Source organism: Capsicum annuum, chromosome 2, assembly GCF_002878395.1.
Source record: "Capsicum annuum cultivar UCD-10X-F1 chromosome 2, UCD10Xv1.1, whole genome shotgun sequence".
Classification (NCBI taxonomy): domain Eukaryota; kingdom Viridiplantae; phylum Streptophyta; class Magnoliopsida; order Solanales; family Solanaceae; genus Capsicum; species Capsicum annuum.
Genome location: NC_061112.1, coordinates 60,523,207 through 60,533,045, shown reverse-complemented (window position 1 = coordinate 60,533,045; position 9,839 = coordinate 60,523,207).

Genomic DNA, 9,839 nt, shown 5'->3' with positions numbered 1-9,839 from the left:
TATTGAGTTGAGTGACTGTATATGACAGTCTTGATATCTGTAGAACTGAACTGAGTTCTATTACTGAGACTAAATTTGATACTAAAACTGCAGAAGGTAGTCATCTAACCTACATGCCCCAAATAAAGCAATATAGCTGAGTTAGGGTCCAATTTGTAACACCAATTGAAAGGGTGTCAATACCGCACCACTGGTAAGGATAAGCTATGAGTGAACCCTCATATAGCAGGTACTCAAAGAAGAATGGTGGGACCCTCATATAATAGGTTAAGCCACCTTATCTACCCTTAAAATAGCAGGTTTTGATATCTCAACTTATGCTGGCTACATAGTTATAGAGTGCAAGGACTGCTTATAAGAATCATACCCTCTAATAACAGGTGAGTTCCCATCCTTGGGCTCACTCGGTGCTGAATCCAACTTCCATTTGAATAGACATTAAACATGATTAATTGAACTGAATTATTACTGATCGTATTATATAACTTATTTAAAATGGGTTCACTAAATTTCATTGACTGACGGAATACTACTGAGATCTGATGACTGACTGGGATTGCTGAGATTATGAAGATTACAGAGATTACTGATATCACTGAGGTTATTAAGATTACTGATGTTACTGAGTAGGACTAGACTGTTACTAAATTCACTGAATTTTCTTGAGTCATGAGACTGACTGAATTCTAATAATCATGGCTTGACTGAGAGTATCATGAAAACTGACACTGGATATAGGCACACAGCAAAATTTATAGGTACAAGGACCCTCAGGACTCAATAGAAGGAAACTGACAAGGCATGACACTCTTGAATACATGACCAACATCAACAATCCATAATACAATAAGTTGGGGATTTCATGATGTCCATGGTTATCATAATCTTGTACATGGTAGGAATGTATATAATCAATGTCATAATTCCATATTCTACCATCATGAGCATTTCAACAAACATCTACATTGCACATCAATAGCATGGGAGTAATTTGAACATAAGGGTAAAACATGTATTTGTCGTTTGGGTCACAATTAATCTATAATGCATAATTTCTATTCTCTTAGGCATTTTATCAAATATAATACATGCACCACTTAGGTCATAGGCATAATCATCAAATTAACACACCATAACCAACTAAGTTCATAGTTTTCAACTTGCATGCTAACATAGTTCCATAAAACAAATAAAGATTCCAACTTGAGAATCGTATATCAACAACCACATGAACATAATCACTCCATAACATGAATATCAGAATTCATAGTTTCAAACTTGATTCTTGGGCTTTATTGACGAAAGGAATACATGAATGAACAATATGCATACCTTAGTTCTTGAGTGTATGAAGATTGACGGAGAGATTCTTGAATTTGAGTATTGAATTTGAATCCTTAATTGAAAGCCCTAACCTGTTCTTGAGAGAAACTTGAGAGAGACAATATATTTTGGTTGAATTGGGGCTATACCCTATGTTTTAGACTTATATAGGTATGGGAAATTAACCCTTTTGCCCTTAAAAATGCAGACATTTAATGACTAAAATTGGGCATCGACGCTATTATCGATGTGACATATGGATGGTATAGACGCGATAGTCGATGCATTGCGCCATCATCGCGTCGAGTCTCAATACATTGACCCTGAAAACCTGTAACAATATCAACCAGCACGATTGATGACACGGCGCGCTAAGATCTCGTTGGTCCGCTATTTTGGGATTTTGAACATGGTCTAAACGTGTTTCGAAAAAATTTGAAACTTATCCAGGTCCACCTATTGACCTTCCTGATCATGAATTAATGGAAATATAGACCACCTAAGAATGTTAAGATCACGAAATAAGATTGCAAACTTTTGAAGGCCAAAATAAACTAGCCAAAATAAACTAAGTCTGGAAACTTAGCTTGAATGTTCTAAGTATGGGACCCCCTTAACAAGCATAAATGGACTGAATTAAGCTTAGGATTTTGCGGGGTCTTACAATTTTATTCTAAATTAATTCAAAAGTTTACTTATATTGTAAACATATACTGCCTTTATTCACTTTTACTTGTCACTATTTTGCTTTTTGAGGTCAACCTGCATGAACTTTTACCAATATTTTAAGATGTATAATTTAATATTTAAATTTAAAATTTAGATTATCAGAAAATATATGAAAAATGCTATAAGTTGCAATCCTTCTTCATATTAATAAAATGAAAAAGTTTATCTTAAAATATTGGTTAAAATTTATGCATATTGACCTGAAAAAATGAAAAGTGACAAGTAAAAAAGAATAGAGGGAGTATATCAAAACTCATGTACATATATATATATATGTGTGTGTGTTTGTATGTGTGTGTATATATGTATATATATTACACACACATACTTAATGCATATAAAGTAAGAGATAAGACACAAGGTATCCCTAAACTATACCTGAAGTTGCTATGACAAATATCAAAATATTTTGTCCTCCTCTTAGCAAGTCAGCACGCATAATGAGTACAAAAAAATTCTGATACTTGACCATTGCGTCAACAAAAAGGAGCATAAAATATAAAAAAGATGAGTTTAGGCAATAGGACCCCCGTAAAATTTATGAGTGTCATAACAACTTTAGGTATAGTTGAAGGGGAGGGAGAAGGGGGGACGAAAAATACTTGTGATTTATCTCAGTAAAATAACGATCATAAAAAAATATTAGCTTTGTGACAAGTTTATTAAAAAGGTTAAACTAAAAATTTTAAATAAAAATATATAAATACTTGAATAAAGTAATAATGTATACTATAAGATATTGGAAAAGCCAAATTTAAAATAGACATTGTCAAGGTAAAAGGGGGAAGGACGCTTATTATTCAAAGTAGAGGGGGAAGTTTGATTTTTAAAGTAAATTTGAGGGGGGAAATGATTTTCATCCTATATTTTAAAAGGATCCCCAAATTAAACCTTGGCCTAATTGTGATCTTAAAATTTTAATCTTGTTATAAATGTACCATATATAGTGAATGTCTAATTTACCATATATTGTGAATATTTACTTTACCATATTTTGTGAATGTTTATTTATGGAAAAGTTACAAACTCCAAGGTTAGTTTTCCCCTATAAATTAAGGGATTTTCATTCATTGTAATTTATCTCTCAAGAGAAATAACAAATACTCTCTCTGTTCTTTCTACTCTCTTTCTTTATTCTTTATTAGTTTATAACATATTATCAGAACAAGACTCTACGTCTCAAATTTGAAGGCTAAGGTATTATTTTCTCCCCTTTTTCATATGTCTAACAATCTAACGAAGTGTGAGTTCGTTGCCCCCTTTAAAGTTCAGGCAAGAACTATATTTCATGGGTGTTGGATGCTGAAATCCACCTAGATTCTATGGGTCTTGGAGATTCCATAAAGAAAGAAAATACAACATCAAGTCAAAATCGTGCTAAGGCTCTGATTTTCTTGCATCATCATCTTGACGAAGTTCTGAAAATTGAGTACCTTACTACTAATGATTTACTCGTATTGTAGAATAGCCTAAAAGAAAGGTTTGACCACTCAAAGATGGTCATCCTCCCAAAAGTATGATATGAATAGATGCATCTGAGGTTACAATACTAAGTCAGTTCATAAGTATAATTCTGCCATGTTCAGAATTTCTTCTCAATTAAAACTATTTAGAGAGATGATCAATGATGAAGATATGATGGAAAAGATGATCTCCACTTTTCATGCCTTGAATATGCTTTTACGACAATAATATCGAGAGAAAGGTTTCAAGAAGTATACTGAACTGAGTTCTTATCTTCTTGTGGATGAACAAGCTAATGATTTGTTGATGAAAAATCATGAGAATCAACCTACTAGATCTGCACCATTCTCTGAGGTGAATGATCTGCATGCTCACCATGATAGGTGTGGAAAAGGTCGTGGTCTAGGATGTGGTCATGAACATAGTCGTGGTCGTGATGACCAAGAAAGAAATCCTATTTATGGTGTTAATTATTCATCGAATAAAAGGAGAAAAGATAAGAAATATGAAGCAATTGCTTGTTTTTTATGTAGTGGAAAAGGACACTATTCATATGACTGTCGTGCTCTTAAGCCCTTAGTTGACCTTTATCAAGCATCACTAAAGAAGAAAGAGAGAAATCCCGAGGCTAACTTTCTCTCTGAAAATAATGTTGACATCGCATGCTTGGATGTAGCAGACTTTTTTAAGCACCCTGAAGGAAAGATTGATCACCTGATTGGTGATGGTTCCCTAAACATGGAAGAATGAATGATTTTTAATTTATTTATTGTTATGTATAAGAGTTAGTGAATAAAGAATCATGTAAAAATAGTTGTTAGCATGAGTATTAGTTTTTGATTAGTATTGATTAATTTAATTATATTATTGTAGTTTATTATTAAATTAAATTAAATTATAATTTTTTCATTATTTATTGACCAGAAAAAAGAGAAGGAAACAACGCTATTATTATTGTTTGAATAGTAATGAAAGTTACTTTTTAATAGTAATGTTCCTCAAGCAGTTTACTATAAGAATGTTGTCAATTCCAGTGAAATTAGTGATAGTTTGACTGCATATCTGTGATCCTATGTTGTAGTGATCTTTTTGGTTTTCTAAATAACAAGGCTGATGTGATAATTATTATTACATGTTTAAACATATGTTTCCAGCAGCTTAGTATGAAATGGAAAAGGAAAAATTGTTCAAAAAAAAATCATTGGCAGTAACTCTTCAATTTTTCCATCGACCCTTATTAATGTACCAGTTAACTTGAGCATGAGGTGACCTAATAAGTAATGGTGCTACTAACTTATATAATTATTATATTAAAGTTGTGCAAAGCTACAAGTACGTACTAATTGTTTAACGGCTTAAGTCATCGCCAGGACCTTAAAGTAGTCCCGAAAATTCACTTAGACCCCTCAACTAAGGCCTGTACCTATCAGGCCTCTAACCCACCTAAATTTTGATCCAATCAGGCCTTTTTTGCCTAAATGGAAGACCGCATTCTATGTACTCTCATAAGGCGCACGAGGAGTGAAAATGAAGTCCATGTGGCAAAAGTTAACGTTAAATAATGTTACTTTTCCATCCCCTTCACTTTCCCTCTTTATTTAACCTAATTTCCTATTTTTTTTCTTTCATTCCTCTCCTCCATAGCTCAAATCTCTCTCAATTTCTCTCATCTCACTCTCAAATTTATCTCATAATTTCTCTTAAATCATTTTTCTCTCATTTTTGATAAAAATATCGCAAAATTCCGTTAATGTTGAGGTACCCGATCGTAGATTTTTTGGATGTAAAGTTTCAAAGGTTTGTATCATTTTCATAGATTTTAATTTTATTTTTTTGGTAATTTTTTTAATTATTTCACTATTTTTGCATTTTAGGAAAATGGTGGATGTGGGTACTTTAGATGGATTGATCCAAAATCTTCAATTTCTATGCATCAATATCCTTAGGTAGAATCGAGCTTAGTGATTAGGTTGAAAGATGGTGAAAATTATGTGATCGATTGACGCAAAAGCTCAAACATGTTTAACAAGAGAGGGCCACTTTGTGTGAGAAATTGAAAGATAGTGAAGAGAAGTTGATTGCATTGAGGCAAAAACTCAAAAAAATTAAACTTGAAAGGGAATGTACTAAACTCAAATTGAATAGACTTATTTTGCTTCTTCTCATTTTTCTTACTGTAAAGTGGTTCTTTAATACGGTGTAAGGTAGTAGTTAAGTTTGCCTATTGAATAGGAAATTGGATATTGTAATGGTTAGTTTGTAATGGATTTGTAATGGTTAGTTTGAAGTAGTTGTTTAGTTAGTTTAGTTTGTAATGAATTTGTAATGGTTAGTTTGTTGTAGTTGTTTTGTTAGCTTGGATCATTTTGACATGTTGAATGTGAATGAATTGACATGTTTTGTATGACAATCACTTTGTCAATTACTTTTTGTCTAGTTGTGCAACTACTGAAGGTATATGAACTAAAATATTATAAGCAACACATCATATTAAAACTGCTCAAAATTGAGCTAAAAAGTGCAAGCAGCAGCATATCATATTAAAACTGCTAAAAGTTGAGATAAAAGCTGCATACATCAATAAATAAGGTGTTCAAAAAAAGCCCAACAATGAACATAATAGTTCTACTGCAGCATACACCAAAGTCATTATCTGCTGCCTAAGAAAAAGTTATTCAAAAACTAGTAACACAATTTGTTCAAAGGGAGAGCATAACCCTCATTACAGTATCATGCGTACAAAAATTTATAACCGAACTACTTCTTAGAAGATCCAACTGATGAAAAAAACTTGGATGCATCCACTTTGTTTCTCTTATTTGCTTTTATTTGTTGCAATTGTATGCTGGTGACTGCATCTTTTCCATTCCACTTTAGGCCACTAGGTTTAAAACCAATATATATATTGGTTGGTGAAGAACTCCTTAAATTTGTACCTCCATAAAGAACCCTCTCACTTGATGTACCAGACTGCAAAATTAGACAAAATTGTAAGACAATGAACATTGAAAACTTGAATGAAAACATTATTATAGGTAAGTAATGATACAGATAAAAATACATTGTACACTTGGGCTCCAGTTGCTGGATCAGAGTAAACACCAAAACCAGTTGCAGGCCTTTTGTATCTAGTAGCAGCAGCAAATGAGGTAGCATTGTATGGCCTTTTATTGGTTGGCAAAGGCAGAACTTGACTAGAAGAAGCATTTCTTCCACTTTTAAATGGGGTCCCTCTTACATTGGCTATTTTTCTTCCCAATCCTCTACCAGTCCCTCTTTGACCCCTACCAGAACCACCTCCCCTATTAGCACCACATTGACCCCTTCTAGAACCACCACCCCAACCAGAACCACCTCCCTTATCAGTACCATATTGACCCCTACTAGAACTACCACCCCTACCGAAACCACCTTTACCTCTACCAACCACACTTGACACCTTTCTTGGAGGTGCTCTTGGCACTGTCATCACAAATAGATCCTGATTGACTGGATTATATAGTTGCATATGTATGAAAGGTGGAGCTTGACTATGAATAAATGCAACACAATATTTTCAGTAGTTTACAATAATAATAATAATAATAATAAGTAGGAGAAGAATATTAAGGCAGCAAAACATATATACCTCACTCTTCCTATCTGACTTTGAGTGTAGGTATCTCTTAGCATTGCATTGGTATCACCACAAATAGAACTTGATTCTGGTGGTTGAGGATTCCATAAGGTTGCAGGCTGATTTCTAAGTTGAGTACTATTACTTCTCCCCATCCCATTGTAACAGACAAACAGAAATATTAAGAGTTAAGAAATATGTTAACTTTAAAAACTATTATGAAATTCATTTAAGGGTTACCCTTTTTACACACATAGTCTTGTTATGGCCAACTTGCTTGCACCTTGAACAGGTCATCTTGATACCTTTTTTGAGAGTTTTCCTTTTTTTTTATCATCATTGTTCTTCCTTCTATTCTTGCTAGGTCTGCCTGGCATCTTTCTTGGTTTTGGAGGCTCAATTGATGGATTTATTATTTCCGGCCACATTCTCATATTGGTAATTAGTTGAATAAAATGGCTATAAGACCTAAGAAAGGTTTCTTTCCTATACCAGTGCTCTACATGCTGATCAGGATCTCTATTGAAGTAATAATAAGCATAAATAACATGAGGACAAAGAATACCTCTTACATCCATAACCTACAATCACATTACTTCTTGTCCAAGTGAACAACAAATGTGTAACCCCCATCGCCAATTTTAAAACCATTAACTCCATTCCATAGTACTCTACACCTATTTGAATATTCCTTGTTATCTTCTAAAATAGTTCTTACTATAGGTGCAATCTATGTTTTTGCAAATCTGATCATATCTACATGTTTATTCATCATTTTATACCTGATATCCTCCAACATTATGATTATGGACTTATGTCTAGCAGGTAAGATCCAAGAATTGAAAGTCTCACATATGTTATTTTCTACAATATCACATTTGGAATATGTTTTGAAATATGCCCTACACCAAGAAGAAGGAGGATTAACCAACATATCCTCAGTTATTTCTTTCTTACCTAGCCTTGATATTGTTTGCATCTCCTCTCTAAAAAAATTTTCAAAACTAGCTTTTGTATATCTCCAAAACTGCTTCCTTCTTTCTTCTCCTCTCCAATGCACATGCCAATTGCTCCAAATATGTCTAGCACATATTCTTCTCTCAGTATTTGGTAACAGATTCATCAAAACAAGAACAAGACCCTATAATAATTATAAGTATGATTAAAACAGAAATTTTATTGGAAAATAAAGTCAAGTAATAAGAAAAATAATTAAGAAGTGGTACCTTTTGTTAGTCTGACATTACATTCAAGCCTTCACCAGTTCCCAGATTTAGGTTAGCAATCAGATACCTTATGAAATAGTTCCAGCTATGCTTTCTTTTAGTATCCACAACTGTCCATGTAATAGGATACATTTGGTTATTCCCATTTTCCCTACAGCAACCAACAACTCACCCTTACAAGCTCCTTTGAGAAATCATCCATCAAAACCAATAATTTTTCTACGCGCATCTAACCATCCTTGCTTGAAGGCATGAAAGAACACATAGAAATAAACAAACAGGTTCTTCCCTGGTTCAGTTTCTTTGTTAATTTTTATCCAATAAGAACTTCCAAGATTTGTTTTCTTGATCAAATCTGTATAGTCACATAATCTGGAAAATTCCAGCTTCCAATCACCCATATTCTCCCTCATAACAATTTGTTTAGACCTATAACAAATAGTTTTACCTACATAAAACTCAACACATTTCTTACTAAATCCTGAATTTCCTAAATCCTAATGTATGGCTGAGAAACAATTTTGTCCTTGAACTTTCTAGCAACTAGCTTTGAAGCACACATCTTGTTCTTGTTTAGAGGAATACACTTGTGTATAGAGTTATAGTTCTTAATAATAAAATCACCTAGATCCCTATCAGTAGAAGCAAACAACAACCAGTTGCAATTAGCTGCAAGGCACTTCACCTTTATTCTATGTTTTTCATTAGGTTTTAACTTCAACTGCCTTCTATACTCTACAGCATAATTTGCAATAGCTTTTCTATATTATTTTCACCCTTAAAAATCATTCCAAGATCAAACACAACAAACTCACAATTTTATCATACCTAATTTTCTTGTTGTTTCTTCATCTAGGTAGATCTACTCCTTTAAAAGCATATATATGTATATCTATCTCTTCACTATCTTTACTCCAACAGTCAGAACTATCAAGATATTCCTTATCTCCACTCAACTTTCTAGCATATTTGGTAGCCTTATTTTTTTCAATGTCCCCAAAGCCTCTATCTACACAACCAGCAACTCCTACAAGTACTTCTTCTTTCTTGCTTTTTGGTTTCTTTCTTTATTGTTGGCTTTGTTTTTTCTTTTTTCTTGTCTAAAATCCCTCTACTCCTCATCAACATCTGAGCCATCTTCTGAAGGAATATCTCCAAGATCTGAATTACTACTCAAGTAATCTGATAACTCACTTTTTATATTAACATCTTTTACATGGATATCTTCTATATTAGCCTCATTACCTCCTTCTACACTAATATCTTCTAAGTTAACATCTTCTACATGAACCTCTCTCTCTTTATCTAAGTTAACATTCTCTATCTCAATATCTTCTAGGTTAAAATCTTCTAGATAAGCCTTTCTATCTTCTTCTACTCCAACAGATTCTCTCTTTATGTTAGCACTATCATCAACATCAACACTTTCTCTTTCTAGGTCTGCACCCTCAATAACCTCAGGTGCAGGTAAAAAATTAGTG